Raw genomic sequence first — 21,451 nt, forward strand, 5'->3', positions numbered from 1 at the left:
GTGTAGATATATTTTTCTTTTCCAGAAGAAAAATTGGGAGGCTAAACTGAACACTAATAAAAATGGTTACCCACGGGGGAAGGAGAAAACAGTGCGGGAGACGGGTGGAAGTGAGACTACAGTGGGGTCCATGGGTGGATTTCAGGGGGCTTCTCAATGTAAATGGGGCAAAAAATTACAACTTTATTTTCACTAACATTTGATGGAAATTTGACAATTCCTTTGATGATGAATGCAGGCAACAGATGCAGTACTTTTAACAAAGTGTCTAACTTTGTCAGCAAGAAATCACAAAGATTTTCATTATTCCATGCTAGATATTGCCAGTATCATTTATGCTCATCAACACCTTGAAATTATAGTAGTTACATATGAAGTCTACAACTACTAGATCTTAAATAGGAAGATGTCTGCATATGTTAGCATGTGGAATTCTCAGGAATGGACATGTGTGCTACACTTTTGACACTTTTTATGATTAAAAAAAGCAAAAAAGCTGTACTGTAAAAGCTAGAAGAACATCTTGGAGCCATATGTGGCCTACAGGATCTCAAGCAATTACAGCCTCTGTCTTAGGTAATCATCCGGCAACAATATAATTGTAAATAAATATGAACTCACAAGTACGAAATATCATGGCAGTTCTAGGTTACAGGATGATCATCCAGACATATAATGTATTTATATGAAATTCTTTATATCACTAAATTGAACACTCAGTTTAAAAATTCTCATGCTGGCAAAACCCCAGGAGTAAAGGGAGATAGAGAGCAAGAACTCTATATAAGAAAGTGAGGATTAACAGAAATAGAGAAGTTACGAGAAGAAGCCTGAAACTAGAAAGAAGATGAAGAGCTTAATTTTAGATAAGTTGAATGTGATTTTTGTTTTTAAAGGCTGGCAGTTTAAAAATTGTAGCCCAAAGGAAATCACACCTGAAGGAATAAATTTAGTAACTGACAAAAAAGTAAAATTGTTAGCATCAGTGCAAACAACAGCGCAAAATCTTCAAAGCGTGAAGAACTTAATAGAGATGAGGACTAGAACTTTGTTCTTAAAGGACGAGGGCAAAGTAGTCCCTTGCCTCCCACCCCTCCCAAAAAAGGAGAGAGAATACTTGCAAGAGACAGAATATGTAAGTACGAGAACCAGGAGGCCAGAAGGCAAGCCAAAAGAGGCTCATCCACGAAACTTCTAGTTCAACAGTGTTAAGGTTGAAGATAAATCAAGGAAAAGGTCTATTATGAAAAAGTCATTGACTGGTAACTGCCAGGAGACACGGCCTTCAAGAACATAGCTCCGAACGAGTAGAAAGCAATGAAACCTGGCTGCAGCCAAGTAGAAACAGAAATGACTTGCTCAAAACGACAGTGGGAGGAGGATGGTGGACTCTGTCACTAGCAGAAATCACCAGATACCTGCCTCTCCCAACATCACTGTCACAAGAGGACCCTCAGGACTGACTCAGAGAACGTGATGACTTATTACCCCATTCACCATGATACAATGACGGGTAGGAGTGAGACATGAATTTTCCTTCTAAATTCTAAAGCCAGTATACAAGCATAATTACAACAAACTTGCAAATGAACAGACATGACAAACATCATGTCTTCCAAAACCACGTACCTTATTCAAAAATAAGGTACAACTCGGGAGGCTGAGGGAGGAGGAGGACTTGGGGCCAGGAGTTCCAGGCTGCTGTGGACTGTGATCATGTGACCACATTCCATCCTGAGGTACAGGGCAAGACCCTGTCTCACATACAAAAAACAAACAAAAACAAAGTACAACTAATGATACTTACTTACAGCAGAAGTCTCACAATAGACCTTCTGTGCATGCCTCTCAGCTGGCTGCATGCAACCTTAGAGTCAAAGTCTGGTATAAAGATGACCATGTTCCGCCCAGGTGTGTTCATGCTTTCCACTGCCCTCTAAAATGAGTCCCCCTGGCAACCTCAACAAGATGACCTCCAATCAGATCACCACCAGATGGCAACGAGAAAATACCACACCAATCACTACAGAGAAGACAGACAGACTCCAAACCAGCCAGCACTGCTATTCAGATTCTCTTAGAAGGAACATTGGCTCCTTCCATAAGGCCAATCCTAATTCTGTTCATTCATTTTTAAGTTTTCCTTAAAACATTAAGCACCGATGAGGGGGATGGGGAGACACTGGTCAAAGGTGCAAAGTTTCAGTTGGATAGGAGGAATAAGCTCAGGAGGTCCAGCACCCAGCATGGTGACTCCAGTTAATAATAATGTACTGTATTTTGAAAACTGAAAATTGCTTAAAAGCAAAACAAAAAGAGAGAAAAAACTGCTTATAGTACATCTTAAAAGTTCTTACTGGCCGGGCGCAGTGGCTCAAGCCTGTAATCCCAGCACTTTGGGAGGCTGAGACAGGCGGATCACGAGGTCAGGAGTTCGAGACCATCCTGGCTAACGTGGTGAAACCCCGTCTCTACTAAAAAATACAAAAAAAAGCTAGCCAGGCGAGGTGGCGGGTGCCTGTAGACCCAGCTACTCGGGAGGCTGAGGCAGGAGAATGGCGTAAACCCAGGAGGCGGAGCTTGCAGTGAGCTGAGATCCGGCCACTGTACTCCAGCCCGGGCGACGGCGAGACTCGGTCTCAAAAAAAAAAAAAAAAAAAAAAAAAAAAAAAAAAAAAAGTTCTTACCACAAAAAAATGTTAAGTTTGTGAGGTGATGGATATAATTAACTTGACATAATCATTTCACGATGTGCAGCGTACATATATCAAAACATCAGGTTGTATGCTACATGTTTTATTTGTCAATTATACCTTAATAAAGCTGGGAGTAGGAATTAAACACCAAAATACCGACTTCTCAAAACTCCTATAAAGAATAAATTAGTAGAGCCTCAAAGTTTTACTAAATAGATATAGCAGCCTTCTCATTGTGATCAATCTTTGTCCTTCTAATTATATAAATACACACACATGCAGCCAGGCGCGGTGGCTCACGCCTGTAATCCCACAACTATGGGAGGCCGAGGTGGGTGGATTACTTGAGGTCAGGAGTTCAAGACCAGCCTGGCCAACATGGTGAAACCCCCGTCTCTACTAAAAATACAAAAATTTGCCTGGTGTGGTGGTGCACACCTGTAGTCACAGCCACTTGGGAGGCTGAGACAGAAGAATCACTTGAACCGGGAGGTGGAGGTTGCAGTGAGCCGAGATTGCGCCACTGTACTCCAGCCTAGGTGACAGAATGAGACTCCATCTCAAAAAATATATATAAAATAAAATACACACACATGCTAATTCATTCCTTCAAATACACACATTTTATAATTATGAGAATTCTCAGATATCATTAAGTAGAAGTACAGAATTTTCTTCTATGAACATCTTAGGAATTAGAAAACAATTATTTTTCTCTTAGAGTTGATACCTGAATAAGCAATACAGGAGGGTCCTTTTAAATCCTAAAAAATCCACACTCAAGCACTAAATGCCTTAAATATTGCTCAATTCAGAAATGAATCTTAATTAAGTCAACATCTATATTCTTCCTATTTTACTATATGACTTCCAGGTAAGATGCCACAAGCCACACTGGTATAAATCGCTGCAGAAAACCTGAAAACTTACAGAAAATCACAATCACATTATATTTAACAGGTGTTATAAAGACTGCCCAGTTTGTCCAAATAAACTAGTTTTAACTGCTGAGGACTGAATTTCAGTTCTTAGTTTCAGCACAATGGTTTTATTCAATTACCTAGATTAAATCATGCTTACTCAGCGGTCTAGATTGGTACTTGCGTGTATTTTGTTTCCAAGTATTTTCATTCACTTTAAGACAAGAAAAAACAGTATTGCATTTGATCACGATCATCTACACCACACATGCTTTTTAAACTGAGGGCTGCAATTCATTATTGTGTAGATCATGAAACCAACTTAGTTAAAGGGAACTGGAACTTTTTTAAAAAATCAAATAGAAAAAAAAAGAGCTCATAGAATGCAACAAGGTAAGTATTACTCAGTGCACTTTTTTTTCCCAGTTATGTCTATGTGGGTTCTGGGTTATCCCACAAAAAAAATTTTACTAAAGAAACGATTCAAGAGGCGCTGATCGACAGTACACAGTGACAAATTTCAAACAGCTAATATAGAAATGAGTGGGATGCCTGTGGAACTTCACAGTTCTGGCTCCACAAGTCACTGGCAGTGTGAGCCTGGTCAGATTCCTTAACTTCTGTGCCCATACTTCATCATCTGTACTAGAGATAATACTGTAGTACCTGTTGTATAAGGTGGCTGTGAGGAATAAGTGAGTTATGAAAATAAAATGCTTAGCAGAGCCCCTGACACACGGTAAGCATTTGCTCCTATTCATGTTAATACTACTATCAAGAGTTTCTAGTATCTATGAAATTCCTAAGATAGTATTTAAATGTTAAACCACCTATGCTTATTTCTGTCAAAATGAAGTAAATCAAGGTTGCTTGAAAACTCCACCATACCTTTGATAACCGATGACACCAGAGGTGGCACTTCTCCAAAATTCCCACCAAAATGTAACTTTCATCAGAGGGTGGAGGAGTCCTTTGGATCGGGGGACAGACTTGGGGATCCAGCCTAAGCTGTGACAGAGTTAAATTTTCCTTGAAATATCACTCTATCTTAAAATTCACATGAATCTTTCATTCTACCATGAAATACATGTTTAACAGAATATTTTAAAACACCAGCTTCACAGGGCTTCCTAGCTCTCTTGCTAGTGAATGAATGCGATGATCTTGTATGAAATCCACTGACTTTGGAGAAGCTGCTACTGAAGAGCTTTCATTGCACATCAGCATCCAAAAAGTTTCTCTTCTGTCTTGGCACCACTGTATTTTCAGAACCCAGCCTAACACAAATACAAAGATACAAACAACAAGCCAGTCTGTCCTCCTTTTAGAGGGCCTGTGGACAGTGGTGCTCCACGGAAACATCCTCAGGCCACTGAGCGTGGAAGGCCAGATGTGCACCTCCTGGCGGGTCTTTCCCTCTCCCAGTGAGGTGTGCACACGAGGTCCACTTCTGTAAAGGATGCCCTTAGTCAACCACAAACGCTATTAACTCCCATTGAGATGAACAGTCTCAATTCACAGTTCCCACAATCCTCTTCAACTAATTTCCAAATTTCCCTCATGTGTGGTGAACCGTCCCCGTCCGCCCTGCAGGTGAGTGTGGGGCCTTGAATAAGTATCTGCTCAATAAGCAGATTTTGGAAGCTAGTGTATCACTAAGTGCACATGAATCTGTTCATCAATAACACATCCCTTTTCATTATTTTTCTTTTGACTAAAGTAATTTAACCCTGAGTCGAAAATTCTGATCAGCAACTTTCCCTAGCTGAGCAAACTTCCAAATATACTTCCCATTTCACTACAAACTGGTTCGAAAGGAGAAACGGCGCTACCATGCTCTTTATTTGATTTAGGGCTTTTATGTTTTTTGTTTTAAAGACAATTTACCACTTTATCCACTCCTGAAGGAACTGGGCACAGTTAAGCGACACCTCTTTCAGGCAAGATGCTCCCGACACACGTCCCTGGTGGTCCCTGAACCACTCAAGGCTGACAGTGACTGATGTCACCCACCACACCTGTGGTTCCACCTGTCAGATTTTCACCCCCACTCTCTGCACATATGTTCAATGCTGCATTTACTAAAAAGCATCTTGTTGAAAATTTCCTTACTAGCTATGACAACATCAAGTACTAAGAACTTTTTAGTATTTTCCGAATATAGACACTGGGGAGAGAGTATGAGGAGAAACATATATGCACAGGAGTGTACATTTAAATCAGTCAAGAATAAATTTGGAAAAACAGTTTCTCAATCATTTGAGTATGTCTTCTGAGCTCATAGAAATCTGCCACTCGATGATAACCTTCAATAAGAGGCAGGGTTCTTTTGGGGAGGGGACTTTTTAAATTTTGCTTCCCATTCTATCTCAAAACAATCTGGCCATACCTATAATAAAGGAAAAAATGTGGGCAGGGCGCAATGGCTCATGCCTGTAATCCCAGCACTTTGGGAGGCCGAGGTGGGTAGATCACCTGAGGTCAGGAGTTCAAGACCAGCCTGACCAACATGGTGAAACCCGTCTCTACTAAAAATACAAAAAACATTAGCTGCACGTGGTGGTGAGCGCCTTAATCCCAGCTACTCGGGAAGCTGAGGCAGGAGAATTGCTTGAAAACCAAATGGGGGTGGGGGTTGCAGTGAGCTGAGATCACACCATTGCGCTCCAGCCTGGGAGACAAGAGCTAACATTAATTTAAACCCATATTTTTCTTATTTATTTTTCACTGTCACCCAGGCTGGAGTGAAATGGCACCATCTTGGCTCACTGCAACATCTCCCTTAGGGCTCAAGCGATCCTCCCATCTCAGCCTCCCAAGTAGCTGGTACCACAGGTGTGGGCCACCACACCCAGCTAATCTTTTCATTTTTTGTACAGATGGGGTTTCGCTATGTTGCCCCAGGCTGGTCTCGAACTCATGAGCTCAAGCGATCCAGCCGTCTTGGCCTCCTAAGTGCTGAGATTACAAACCTGAGCCACCACACTTGGCAAAACCCATACTTAAATAGGCATAAAGAAAATCCTGCATGTTAAGATTGCTACTAATTTTTTTTTTTTTTTTTGAGACGGAGTCTCGCTCTGTCGCCCAGGCTGGAGTGCAGTGGCCGGATTTCAGCTCACTGCAAGCTCCGCCTCCCGGGTTTACACCATTCTCCTGCCTCAGCCTCCCGAGTAGCTGGGACCACAGGCGCCCGCCACCTCGCCTGGCTAGTTTTTTGTATTTTTTAGTAGAGACGGGGTTTCACTGTGTTAGCCAGGATGGTCTCGATCTCCTGACCTCGTGATCCGCCCGTCTTGGCCTCCCAAAGTGCTGGGATTACAGGCTTGAGCCACTGCGCCCGGCCAGATTGCTACTGATTTCTGTCACCACCCTAGCTGTGGCTGGGAGAGTACCATAGTCTTCACTGCAGCCTAAGTTTTGTGTGGAAAGTCTCAACAACAGTCTGTCCATATTTTTTATTCCATACAATTTACATTAACTTGTGTATTTTCTCAAGCAAGCTTTTTAAGCTTATACTTCAAGTAGCTTATTTTGAAAACCATAAATCCATGTTCCCAGTTGAAAATATAGTTAATATTTTTAAAAAGGTAAAGAACTAACACTAACAACACAAAATCCAGATTTTCCCCACAGTTTTGTTATCGTCAAGAACTCATATATAATAAACTTACTTTAGAGGACTTGAACCTCACAAACTTCAATTTTCTAAAATAAAATGTACATATCAAAACTGCAAATAAATAAACTTCTGAAAAATATAAATACAATGGAATAAAGAGATGCCCATTTTAGGACTATTTTTCTTTTTGCCACATCACACACACACAGCACAGAGTGTGTATGTGCGTATGCGCACTTTAGCCTGTACTCAATTGTCAGTAAAACAAATCCTCCTCTGCATTTTTGGTGGGGAAAGTACTCTTTTTAATGTGAACCTGTAGTTTCATTCACTGCCGCCAAGAAAGGCATCAGAATGCTTTTTAGAATCACTTTTCCTGTAACTATTAAGGGAATCACTACCCTAGTTACACACATACACGCTCACCTATATGTTTACCATAAAAAGCAACGTGGATACTCATCTTCCACAATATCCATATTTTTGAAACAAAACTTTAGTGTAATATATGGTTTGCTGGTTATAATCTGTGAATTATTTAATCAGTTTTCTATAAGTTAGCCTTATCAACAGAAAAATTCCAACATTTATAATTTATTACGGCAAAACTTCAAAGTTAACAGAACTTACACAAATTGGTCGCTTTGTTGAAATTCTGCTAAACGTTGTTACTAGAAATCACATTCCCAGTTTGACGAGCTGAGATAGAGACAAATACCCAGAACCAATATCCAGCTACTTTCAAGTGAGAAGTGCAGCAGAGCCAGTTTTTTTAAAAAAGCATGTTAGCATGATACACATAGCTAGACTTTAAGGATTTTTTTTAAGTTTATGAAGATGAGATAGGATGGTTGTGGGGAAGGGTTGACAAAGATGAAGAGCAGAGCCCACTCCATCAAGTGCTGGCAGCCCGATACCTGCCCTGGAGAGCCTCTGTAGTCAAGGAAGCCAGGCAAGTCCTGAACAAAGCAGCATCAGCAGCGCACTGCATCACTAGGCGTGAGGGCAGAATGAAGCTGGTGACGGCAGGGCCGAAGAGGAAGGTGTAAACACAGAGCGTTGTGGGGGAGGAACTAGTAAAATCTGGTAAATCACTGAATATGGACAAACAAAAGAAGTCAAGTCTGAAATCTGTGTCTGTGACATAACGCTAGAAAGAGATGTCGGATATGGTCTAGGGAGCAAAAGAGATCAGTTTGGGGCAAGTCAAGTTGGAAGAAAGGGCAGGCTAGTCATATGAAAAAGCCCTGAAGGCTATTAGCTGGACTGGAAGACTCTCAGCTGAAGTTGCTGAGATCTGCGTGGCCTGAACGAAACTGAGAAACCCCAAAGCAACAAAGACTAGAAGAGAGGATCAAGTTAAAGCTATCTCCTGAATGCTCATGAAGAGTTAGACAAGATAAGATGAACTAGAACAGCAAGTATTCTGCACAGAACCCTAACCTCAAGAGGTCACCCAAGAAAAAAGAATGGTAACCTGGTCCACAAGTCTGGGAAATGGGCGATGTGGCCTCTCCTCAGAAGGGGCCACACTGGAGAAGAGACCTGGTGATGTTTCCCAAACTCATCTAACACAAGACATTCACCCTCTGGAAACCATGAACTGGAAATGCAAGAGAACCAATCTAATGAATCAAGTACAAATCTAAGAGCGCCTTCAAGAGAAGTATTGAGATGCTTTTAAAACTCTGGAAGTTTTTAGATTTTTAAAGACAAAATGTGAAACAACTTTGTAGTTAAACCATTACTTTACAGGTTTAGAAAGTGTTCTCCATGGACACAGGGAAGGGAACAGCACTCACCGGGGCCTGTCGGGGAAGGTGTGGGGCCCAACATCAGGGAAAAGAATGAATGTATGCTGGGCTTAATACCTAGGTGATGGGCTGATCGGTGCAGCAAACCACCATGGCACAAGTTTTCCTACGTAACAAACCTGCATGCCTGCACATGTACCCTGGAACTTAAAAAAAAATAATTACTATTAAAAAAAATAAAAAGTGTTCTCAACATATGACACCACCAATAACATGTAAATAACACAGGCTTTGATTTTGTTGTCTCCCATATGCCTTAAAATTTTAATATAATTCCTCTTGTATTTAGGGTTTAAACAAGGACTGGTGTGAAGCAAAAATTATTCTAGACACTAAACTTATAACCATACTCATTAGGATCCTGGCCTCATGGCACTTCCTACACTGTGCTACAAAGAACCACGAATATTTCCAGGTGCTCGTTTCAAGAGAAAAAAAAGAACACATCAATTCACTCCATATCAAATCTCTACTGTAAGGACCTAATTTTCCACATTCCATGATTTTAAAATCAGTATGTGTTCTACAAAACATGTAATATGGTAGCGGAGCTTTCTTCCTGCAAAGGAAATTTCTTATTAAATTAGGAGTGTACCTTTTAATATATATGAATGTATGTATGTATACCTATACACATACCCTATCGGATATATCTCCCTGTAACAGCAGCAAAGCACATTAAGATTTTAAAGGCCCTTCAATACGCCACTTGGCATTTCTAAGTTTATTCACAGATCTTCCCTCCCATTCCCATACCTTACATATCACAGAACACAGACACTGGTGACCAAATATTGGTCTAAATAAATAAAAATCCTGAAAATGCAGTAACAAGTAGAGTGGTAACGCAGAGCTCCATTATAAAAATAACAGTGACCAAAACAAACAAAACCTTCATAATGTCAAAAGAGAGAACACATACGTTTCACCTGTAACACCCCAGCTAAACTGCAGACATTAAACACCCACCCCACCCCCGCAACACACAAACCCTGTGTAGGGCAAAGCCCCTATACACAGACCATGTCACAAAAGCACTACTGAAGAGCCAATTCCGGTATGTGTCTTCAGCATTCCTAACCCTTCTTCCCTTCGTGTGTTCTGAGTCCCTTGTTGGGAGGCCCCATTCTACACAGGTGCCCAAGTAGCTTTTCATCAATTCATCAAATAGGAGACACTCTCCTTTCAGTAGTCTCTACTTGATGATTGATGTAATATATTGCTATGCTGTGTGTCAAAGTCCACCCTCAACCAGGACTGCATGAGACAGCCTTCTGTCCCATGTGAGGTATCTGCAAGCAGTAGAAAGCTGAGAGCAAGCAGCCAGGGAGTCACAAAGCAAGCTCGGCACAGTCTTTGGGTCACACCAAGCACTGAACACAAGTTGCGTATCCCTTATCTGAAATGCTTAGGTCCAGAAGTCTTTTGAATTTCAGACTGTTTCATATTTTGGAATATTTGAGGTACCTTGGGGATGGGATCCAAATCTAATTGGGAAATTCAGATGTTTCGTATACACCTTATACACACAGCCTGAAGGTAATTTTATTTTCCCCTCGGGGATGCTGAATAAACTGTTGTGCACCTGCATGTTGACTGTCGCCCATCACATGAGGTCAGGGGTGAAATGATCTACCTATCACGTCATGTTGGTAACTAAGGAAGTTTTAGATTTTGGAGGATTTAGGATTTTCAAATTGGGGATGCTCAACCTGGACTAAGGGTTATTATTGCATGTAAGATAAAACGGCAAGTAAACCTTTTAATATTTTAAATATTTAAGATGAGAGAAGTCAGAAGAATCAGTCTGGAATTTTCCTTCTCCACCATCCCCCCACACCAAAGTCTCCAAGTTCCTAAAGATAAGCTTGAAGTTTGGGGGGGGAAATGGCCTAGTCTCCATGTCTATTCCCTGAATTCCCCTTGGGATCAAAGAGTCTGGTTTATTGATATCATCTAGGATTCCAAACCTTTCCTTCCAGTCTCACCAAAGTCTCCTTCCCGCCTTGAGAAAAGGAGGTCTGAGTTGTCTGCCTTTTTCCCCCATTCTGACTTTCGGATGTCTATCAGGCACAAGTAACTATTTTAGTTAGCATTTAATTAATTTCAACATAGCAAAGGCACCCCCTTGCAGCGTTAGGTGACACATTTCTGTACAACTATTTTCTCATAATCACAACAGCATTCCTAATTTGTATTATTTAGCATACATTTCTTAAAAAATTGACAGTAGCCTTTGAATTTTCCAAGCTACTGCACAACCTAGACCAAAATATTTTTCTAATTTTTAGCAAATTCTTATTCTTAAGCATAATGACATTAAGTTTAAACATTAATTTAAAACGTATCTACTATCACTAGGAGTTGTGAACTAAGCAAAAAAAGAAAGTTCCAACTATTACTAAAACAAAGAAACTTCCACACTGAAGACAATTCATTAGTACCTAATCTAGTGTTACAATAAACCATCAAAACATAAATCAGTTTCATGAGATTAGGACAGTTTCGTGGAGGGCATTAAATGAGGGGACTAAAGTATCTGAAGGATTAACATATGGGGAAATAAATGAGAAGATTAGTCCAGCAAAGGAGAACCTGACCGCTGGAAATACAGCCCAACAAAAGTCAGATATTTAACCCTGTGCATCAACACACCTGGAAAGGGGCTGTCAGTATGGCAAACACTACATGATTTCAGCAGTAAACTAAGCAGAAAAGTCTTCCTTGCAAGTAGCTCCCCTGCTTCTCCTGTTTTGGGATTTCTTGATTTTATAAATCAATCCACTGTATTATAAACACACGTGCACTGTAGAAAGTTGGAGGAAAAAAATAAAAAAATTAAAAAAAAAAACAACTAAAAATAACCTACTGCTAAGAGAAACTAAAAATAATTTCACTGCTCAGAGATAATCAGTGTTAACATTTTGGTTTTCATCTTTTTAAAAAAATGCATATACTCACACACCAAAATAAAGTTTAGATATTACTTACATATGTTGTTTTATGTTACATTTTATCACTAATACTAAATGTTCATTAAATTCAGTATTATGGAAGTTAAAGATTGATCTAAATGCTGAAATAATCATCCTTAACAATAGCAAAAAAATGAAAACAAAAGCTTGAGAGTATTAGTTAGATAACAGCACACTCTGGACAGAATATTAATCTGTTAATCATTTTTTTGTATTTTCTTAGACTAAATTCTTAGAAATGGAATAGCTATTTCAAAGCACACACATATTTTACAAGCTTTTGTTACGTACTTTGCTCTCGAAAAATCATATTAAATTACACTCTTTCTAGCAAGGTATGAGTGAGCTCATTTCTCCATACACTCACCATAAGTAGTTTATTTTTTAATCTATGCCAATTAAAAAAAACCCAACAGTATCTCACTGATTTGCATTTCTGGGAGTACAGATAGTGAAGCTGAAAGTTTTTTCACGTTTCCTACTCCTCTTTTTATAAATTACCAGTTTGCCCATTTTTTTCCACGGGGGTGGGAGCGAGGCCTCTTTTGTTGGTGGTGTTCACATGCCCTCTTTTTACAGTAAGGAAAGTAAATTTGCTTGTAAGTTACAATATTTTTCTGTTTGCCAGTCACCTTTTAATTCTGTTCATGGAATTTTAACACAGAGAAGTTTTATTATTCTGAAGTACTCAAATCTTTTCCTTTACAGTTCCTACGCTTGGTGTTATATCTAGGTCTTCTCCATCTTGAGATCGCCATGTTGTTAATTTTTTTGGTTCTTAAATTTTTTCTTGAAAAAATATTTTAAAAGCACCCAAGTTTACCCACCTAAAATGACAGCCATTTTTACTACTTTAAATATCCTCACGGCCGGACACGGTGGCTCACGCCTGTAATCCTAGCACTTTGGGAGGCTGAGGCGGGTGAATCACAAGGTCAGGAGTTCGAGACCAGCCTGGCCAACACGGTGAAACCCTGTCTCTACTAAAAATACAAAAGATTAGCTGGGCGTAGTGGCAGGCGCCTGTAATCCCAGCTACTCGGGAGGCTGAGGCAGGAGAATCGCTTGAATTCGGGAGGCGCAGGTTGCAGTGAGACGAGATTACGCCACTGCACTCCAGCGGGGGCGACAGAGTGAGACTCTGTCTCAAAAAAAACAAAAAAACAAAAAAACAAAAAAAAACAAAACTTCACTAATACATACACATTTTATACATATTTTAAATGGCTACACCCATTTCATACAATCTATTTTCCAAAGTATTTTCTGACACAGACTTTTAAAAAAATTGCCGCTTGTTAGATTTGAACAGTCTTGAATGGTTTTACAAATTTTTGCAAGGCCAATGAGTCATAACATCACACCCAATTTAACAATAGCCCCAAAGTTCCAGAACTGTTCGTGTCTATGCTATCAGTGCCCAATTACTCTCCCACAATGTTACTAAAAGACCAGGAAGAATAAGCTCATTCTTGGTAGTGGATCACAGTTCTGCATAATGAATTCTGCCATAATGATCAGATATCAGTCCTTAAACATTTTCATTTTAATCTCTTCTAGTCTTCTTCCACCTTCATATAAACTAGTCAAACACTCTGGGAACATTTGGTTAAAAGCCTGAGCTCCGGAGTTATCCTGTCCCGTTTAACTCAGGCGTGACTACCTTCCTAGTCCTGACCTTCACCACTCAGTCTCAGCTCCTTCACCTATATTCTGTAAAGCGGGTTAAGCCATAGTACCCATGCTTCAGAGGGCACTGGAAGGATGTACGTGAATACTGACGCATGGAGTGCGCTAGGTGCTGGGGACAGATGCATATCACAGTGTCCCTGTCCCAAAGGAGGTCAGTTTGGTGGGAGAAACCACCAAATATAATCAAAAGGTTAAATACTGTGATCGTGACATAGGCAGGACAACATGGGAACCCAGGGAAGGCTCCTAACCCAGACCAGGACATCAGGGCCAGCTTTCCAGAGACGGTGATGTGTGTGCCGTCTGGTGACAGAAAAGGCAGAGTCAGATTCAGAATGGAACTGCAATGCCACTGAAGCATGGAGGAACACTAGGAAAGGCAGAACAGTGCTTACTTGGTCCAAGTTTCCCAAAGGAAAAAATTTAACTATCAAACTTAGGCTTCACAACCCTGCTTTTCAAACACGAATACTTGATGTTCTTTAAGACCGTTTTTCCAAAATCCTGTTCATGTTAAAAGCTGTAGCATTCCCACAGAATCCACATACTTTCGGGGCCTAAGGAAATCAGCAGTGTCAATTAAAAACCATCTCATTTTACAAATGAGGAAATATAGGCCCTGCAAAGGTAAGCTTGAACTAGACTCCATGTCTTCTCTCCCAAGCAAGATGTTCTACACCTAAGCAAAAATAAATGACTTAAATCTCTCTCTCCCTCACAGAATTTTTAGAAGTGAAACACTTCCATGAGTGAATAAAAAACTTAAGTCATTAAATGTTATAATAATTCTGTTTATAGTGTGTTTACTAAATGTTCATATTATAAACAGGAAACTTCCTACAAACAGGAAATTATGTCCTCAGTAGTAAACATAAGGCTTTTAATCAAATTGGATCTATTTTTCATTTAATGCTCATTTCTTCATTTGAAAGCAAAACAAACACACTGATAAACTACCAAATGTTTTTAAAAAGCAAGGCAAACTTAGAATTGGCCCTTAAAATGGTTAACACTCTTTTCTCCAGACATACCTAAAAAACAAGTTCAAAATGAAGCTGACAGTCCCCCAAAGACATTTTATTCCAGAATGACTCAAGGTCATGGCTTTAGGACCTACAGAGGGCTGAAACAGCAAAACAAACAAAAAACCAAGTTCCTAAGTTTCTAAGGCCCTGATATTTTTAATTTGAAGAATGCCAAGTAACAACTCCTCAATTTAAAGTACATTCATTTTAATTTTCCATGCTGAAAGACAGACACAACGCCTCTGGGTATAGTGGGAATGACATTCTGATGACAGGCCCTCACAGACCCAGGGATGGCTCCTCCCACAGCAACTTCCTATCCCACTCCAGCAGAACCATGGGGCTTGCCTCATCTACAAGGAGGAGCCTTAAATTACCAAACTGCTTCATTTCAAAGGCAAGGCTGGATACTCAGCCTGGAGGGAAAAACCTGATCGAGTTTCCAAAGAAGCACCAAACACAAAAAGTAAAAAAATCCACACCTTAAAACTAGTTTTAAGGAGAAAAAACGTTAAAGTTTCACAATGTGTTTTCTTGGCACTTTCCTGGACTTCCATAGGTATAGAAAACCTGGGCAGATTTCTGTTAGGGCCCTGTACTAGGTACTGGGGTGTTGCGGGGAGAAGGGAAGTGGATTAGAGGGAAGGGGGGTAGAAAAGGAGGGATGAGAGAGACGATCGATTTTACTCGAGAAGTGTATAATAAAGCTTGCATTCTTAACCCCCTTAAAGTGCAAGGACTGTGTTTTCTGTAGCCAAAAATCAGGGCATGTTTTCAAACGTTAAGTTTAAGTTAGAATTATTCCAGAAAACTAATTCATTCAAAAAAAGCAACTGAGGCACCACCATAACCAAGTTCTGTTACTCTCGAGACGCAAAAACAAATAAGGAATATCCCCTGCGCTGGAGGAATTCACAATCGTAAATGTATGGGAAATAAGGTTGTACTGTAGTTAATTACAGCTAGAAGATAACTTTCAGTAAGTGGCAAGAGTCTAATGAACTGCAATATCTAAGGAAACCATGCAGAATCAGCTCAGGCATGCGTCTGTCTTCTGATGTGGTACACACATTAGGAGTGGGGGGTGGGGCTGCCTCTAAGGACCTGAGCATGTGGCTCTCAGGGAGGGAGGCTTTTATAAATTGGTGAAAAACCTAGCATATCTAAAGTTGGTTTGTTTTTTTGACAGAACCGTTTTTAAAAGATAAAGTCAATGAGAAAAAAAGTTTAACGTATTTAGAAAGCAATTCAGCCATCCCTCTCAAGCTTAAGGAACACTCTCCTGAAACCTCCAAAAATGGGCATAATAGAGTTAAAGCGAGCCAGTCTTGTGTTTGCATGCTCTGGAATTTGAAATGCAGCGCAACTATTTCGACTCACCATGGAAAACAACAAATAGAACCTTCAAGTAAAACATTTTTCAATATCCAAAAACCTTCTTTAAACAAAGAAAAATCTCACCTCCAAATATTTTTTCCAAACACAATGACTGGTTTGACATCATTACATATTTTACTACATAATACACTCTACAAGATTTCAGAAAATCGGGTACATTTTCGGGTGCACCATGAAATGAAGTGTTAAACTTAAAACTGCACACACTTCTGCGAGGCGTTAAGATATGCTTAGGTCCTAGAAGCTCAAGGCTTGAAGTAAAAAAGGAATCTAGTTCCTCTTCTGCCGCTTCGTTAAGTGCATTCCAAAAAGTGTGATCGTTTACTCCACTCAGAACTTTTGACGATTTTAATGCTACTACAAGAAAGAGCAATTACACTGGGCAAATAAATATTTAAGTAGACTGCAATTCAGTATTTGCGCACTTACCACTAACCCCTACTACGAACCAGAAGCAACCAAGAGTGACCCAATCGGAAAAGAGAATCCTTTTTTTGGCAAAGCCAGGCAGGGAGAAAACCTTAACTTTGGGGATTCATTTCAAGGAATGTCTACAAGCATTCCTCTCTTTCTTAATTATCTTATGTCTGCTCTACACAGTATTGTACGGGCGGCAGAAACAGAGGTCTTTCAGATCTTGGGGGGAAAAAAGCGCACGACCCCCGAGTCTGAGGACCCCAAGTCCCAGCAGCCTGGCGGGCACACGTCTACCCTCAGGGTCAGGGCGCGCGCTCCCGTTGGGGCCGGGGGCGCGCCGACGCCGCGGCGCAGGGCCCGGCCCGACTCGCGAGCGCTAGGCGGGCGCCGGGGGGCTCTGTCCGGTTCGGCCGCTGGGCTCGCATCCCTGCGCGCATGCCCCGGCCCATAGGCCCAGGAGAACGGGGCAAAAGGGCGACTGTTACCCAATAATAGCGCCCTGCACGTTCGCAACAATGCAGGCAGGGAACCCGAGAGCCGCCGGCAGGGAACCGGAAAGCGAGAGAGCCCGGCTCGGCGGCTGCTCCTGCGCGCGAGCCCAGGGCTCACAGGGGAGCACGCGTCGGCCGGAAAGCAGCGCTGGGGAGAAGCGTGGGCGCGAGGGGGCAAGGGCACGGGTCCCGGCGTCCCGCGGAGGTCGCCTCACGAGGCGAGGCGCGGACGCCCGAGCTGCCCCGGGCCACACGTCGGCCCAGCCCGGTCGCGGCGGGGAAAGGGGCCGGCGCCACCAGGCCGCCGCCTCCAGGCGCGATGAATCGGGCTTTTTCCCAGTGCGTAGTCCAGGCCTGGCCGCCCCGGCCCGTCCGGGGTGACTCAGGGCCCGGCTCCGCTCGCTCCCCTGCCGCCCTCGGCGTCCTCCGCCCACGAGTCCCCCGGCCCAGCCGCCATTCCGCCCGGCCGCGTTTCGGCTGCTCAGGCCTCGGCAGGCGCCTGGGCTCGGCAGCCGCGGGCCGAGTCACTGCGACACCGCGGCTCGGGGCCGGGCCTGCGCCGCCGCCGCCACCTCCTCTCGGCCCCGGCGGCTGCCGACACTCACCCGCATCTCTGTGGTGCCCCAAAGGCTCCCACGACGCCTCCGCCTGGTCGCTGGGCCTGGGCCCCGGCGAAAGCCCCGTCCCGCCAAGGTCTGGCTGCGTCCCTCAGCCACCGGGGCTGCCCCGCCTGGAGCTGCGTGCGACACGGCGCCCGCCTCCTCCTCCTCCCCTGCCCGCCCGGCCCTCCTCCTCCCGCCGCCGCCGCCGCCGCCTGCACCACGCAACCTCCGCCCTCTCGCCTTCCCTCCGCGGCTCCCCGCCCTCTTCGGCCTCACCGGCTCCAGCGACCGCGGGGGAGAAGCAGTTGGGGGAGGGCCGGAACGCACCGCCATCGGCGTCCGGGGCGGGGGAGCCGGGAAACCGTCGTCGCCATCGCCCCGCCAGCCCGAGGCGCGGGAGGGGCCCGGAAAGCTCCCGCCCGCCCGCAGCTGCCGGCGGCCCCGGGGGCGCCCCTTCCGCGGCCGAGGCCCCCGCTGGCGTGGGGAGCTTCTACCTGCGAGCCCGCGGCCCCTGCCCCGGACACCCGAGCCATCCCCGACCCGGCGCGCCGGATTCTCCGCCAGGTTTTACAGCCTCCTTGCCTTGGGGCCGCCGCGGACGACCCCTTCCCGCCACTTACGGACCTCGCGAGCGGGGCTGAGCTGCTTGGGTCGGGGACACCACCAGCCTCTGGAGAAACGGCCTGAAGCACCCCGAAGGAGAGGGGGTCCCAGTCCCCCTGCCCCTCCCCTGTGCGCACACCGCCCCCCCCAGCTGGCCTCGAACCTGACTCCCCACCTTTGTCGACCGGGACTGGGGGATGCACCCTAGATCAGAAAGTCAGAGGTGGCCAGGTGGCCCTCCGAATCGGCGCAGACTTCCGAGGAACCTGCAGCCAATTCTCGATCCCCTTAACACCTGCAAGGCCTTAGGAATCGGCTCCAGAAAGCTCGAGCTTATCTGCGTGTCTCTTTTTAAAAATCACTTCTAAGATAAAACCTAACTAGGCTTTCCCTTTCAGACTTTCACTAACTCCTGTTTGGTAAATTTTGACATTCACTCTACCCTTCGTCTTTGTAAGGACAAATCAAGACTTAGAAGGCTTTGATTACATACACGGATGGCATGAGTCGTGATATAAAATAGTATTGTTTTCACGTGTAGTTCGAAGTCATCTCATTTGAAATTAACTGTCATAATTGACTATTTGGAATATTCAACCTAAATCCTATCCGCTGCTGTGGTGACGGGTGGAGGAAGCGTGGTGGAACCCCCACATCTAGTGAGGGGTGGCTGATTAATACCACGGCTCACAGCAGAACAGAGCGGTTCATTTCATGAACAACCCCGGGGGGATTTCGAACTCTATCATCTGGGCAAAAGATGTAATGAGTGTAACTTCCTGTTTTCTCCAAACGAAAACACTCCGCAGATTCCTGTACCACTCTGGACAGAAATCCTCAGCCAGAGCAGAGGGCCGTCGCCAGAGTCCACACTGTTTCCTGCGTAACGTGGGTTTGTCTCTGAAGAAACATCCCACTGGTCTATGTGATCTCCTCTATTGAAATGTGGTCTTTTACCCACATCTAAGTCTCTCTAGAAGTAATGCATTTGTATGTACTTGTCACTCAGGTATGTAATCCCTTAATTTGTGCGGGATGTTGGGGTGTGAACAATTCTTGGTTTACATCCTACACTTTTGAATAACCTCGTCAAAACTTAAATGTATTTAACACTTTTTTTTTGTGAGCACATGGTAAAGTTGGAAGTAAAAATGGAAGGTTTATCCCTGTGGCCCATGTTTTCCAGTGTACATATGTGGGTTTTAAAAAAATGTCCCAATTTCTTCCTTTTACTGGAAACTGCGTTTTTTAGACAACAACTTAAGCTTCCTATTCCCTAACCAGTCTTCTCCAATCTTACCATTCAATATGGCCTCCGTTTCTGTGACTTCCTCCAGCTGAATAGAAGGGCTGAGTGGGTCAATCTTCCCTTTACTGTTTGTTTCCTCCACCCTCTGTTTTTCCTTAATAGCAGTATTTGGTCCACCCACACCACCCTCCCTCTTCTCACTGCCTCCATTCCTGGTTCTTAACTCCTTTCTATTCTCTACTCTCCACCTGCCTACACGATCATTTTTAGTAGCAAATTTGTTCCATCGACTTTTATGTCCACTTAACATCCACATTGCATTTACTTTGCGCAGATAACCTCGTCTCCTACCTCATAGGTCAAGGCCACCTGCTGCTCTTTTCTACTTTAAAACATCCTTCCTCCATCTTTCTCCCCCAGCTCAGCAAAACTGATGTCCCTCTTGGATGACCCAAAGTTTGGAGGGATAATTAATTTGATAGATGTCAGAATCAAAGTTCAAAACAGTCTCAACAGACTACATTAAGCCAGAAGCAATGAAATAAACTATAACTTTCAAATCTAGAACAGTATGATGTACTAGTTGGAAAAGCCCAAGTTTTAGATTTTAGCAAACCTTGGTTTGTATCTAGCTACTCAAATTTGAGTCATATCCAGTAACTCAAATTACTATCTTTTGCTCTAGTAAGGTCAACTGTTAATTTGAGATAAAAATACCTACTTCATAAGAGTGTGAAGAGTAATTTCTTTGTAATTCCCACATAATTCGTGGAACATTCACCAACCATTAGTTCCCCTCCCTTCCTCATCTTCCACAAAGTGGATGTCTCTGTTGCCATTCATAACACGTTCTTTAGTTCATATAGACCTGGAAACAGACTCAAAATCCTCACCCATTCGCCTTGTATCCCAGAGCTGTCACCATCCTAGGGAAATCCTTGGCCTATTTTGGGTCAGTCATTATCATCATCATACTCATTTTTCAATGAGAAAACCTAAGGCTCAGAGATGTCAGGCAATTTGCTCCAAATCACTCAGCCTGAGCAGTGGCATAACCTGACCTGGTGACTCCCAATTCTGTGTATATCCACTCCTTTCCTAAGATATTCTCCCACACTTATGTTGATCCTTTAACCTTTTAAATGTTTTTCCTGGTTCTTATCTCTTCTGTATCCTTCCCCTTGTGTCATGACTGATGGCAGATTATTCCTTCTAAACTGATACCTTCATCATTATAATTTTGTCTTTTCAAACTTCAGTGGTTCCATATTGTTTACAGTGTTCAATCCAAATTTGGACCTGGCACTTAAGGTTTACCAGATCTTGCTCCAACTTGCTTTTCCAAATTTATTTTCTGCCACTTCCCAGAAGGAACTCTCAATGCCATCCAGTCCTGTTGGTTGTACTCACTCGCCCACAGATGAGCTGTGAATCGCCATTTATGAGGGCCTGCTTCAGTTGTTCCCTAAACAGAGACCGTTCCCCACTTCTTTCCTCCCTCTCCAAATCATGCTCACTTTTCAAGATCCAGCTCACACCCCCTCCCAGGAAGCCCACCTTACACCTTCTACCCAAGCTTTGTGATCTCTCCCTGATTGCCTGCTCACATGTTCCTTTAAACTAGGTGGTGTGTGCCGTGGGGTGAGAGACAATTTCCTAACGTTCACCTGCCCCCTCAGCATTGTGCCCGAAGAATACTGAAGCAGATTCCAAGCAAATTTGCTTACTGCTGAAATGAAAGGGTACAGGTGTTACTTGACTAAGCATATGAACTACTATTTCTAAGACACAGGTAAGTAACTACCCATCCAGTGCAGAGTGAATGAACAGGATGGTTTTCAAACCTGGCTTTGCTTTAGAATCACCTGGGGACTTTACTAATTCCGAACGCTCCGCTCCAGATCTACTGAATCAAAAGTAGGTGGGAAGCAGCAGGGAGGGAACATG

General features: G+C 43.2%; 1 protein-coding gene across 2 annotated transcripts in view; it reads right to left on the reverse strand.

Moving 5' to 3' along the window:
- Nucleotides 1–18,106, reverse strand: part of CUL1 (cullin 1) — a 103,287-nt gene extending 85,181 nt beyond the window's left edge. Inside the window, exon 1 of one of the 2 annotated variants that reach the window (XM_030932304.1) lies at nt 17,929–18,106. The gene's annotated coding sequence lies outside the window, so the exon portion shown is untranslated. Of the gene's footprint in view, nt 1–17,655; nt 17,787–17,928 lie in introns of those variants that run through there. The other variant, XM_030932303.1, reaches the window with a different exon arrangement.
- Between the last annotated feature and the right edge of the window lie 3,345 nt (nt 18,107–21,451).

The sequence above is a fragment of the Rhinopithecus roxellana genome, chromosome 6, assembly GCF_007565055.1.
Source record: "Rhinopithecus roxellana isolate Shanxi Qingling chromosome 6, ASM756505v1, whole genome shotgun sequence".
In the NCBI taxonomy this organism is placed as follows: Eukaryota; Metazoa; Chordata; class Mammalia; order Primates; family Cercopithecidae; genus Rhinopithecus; species Rhinopithecus roxellana.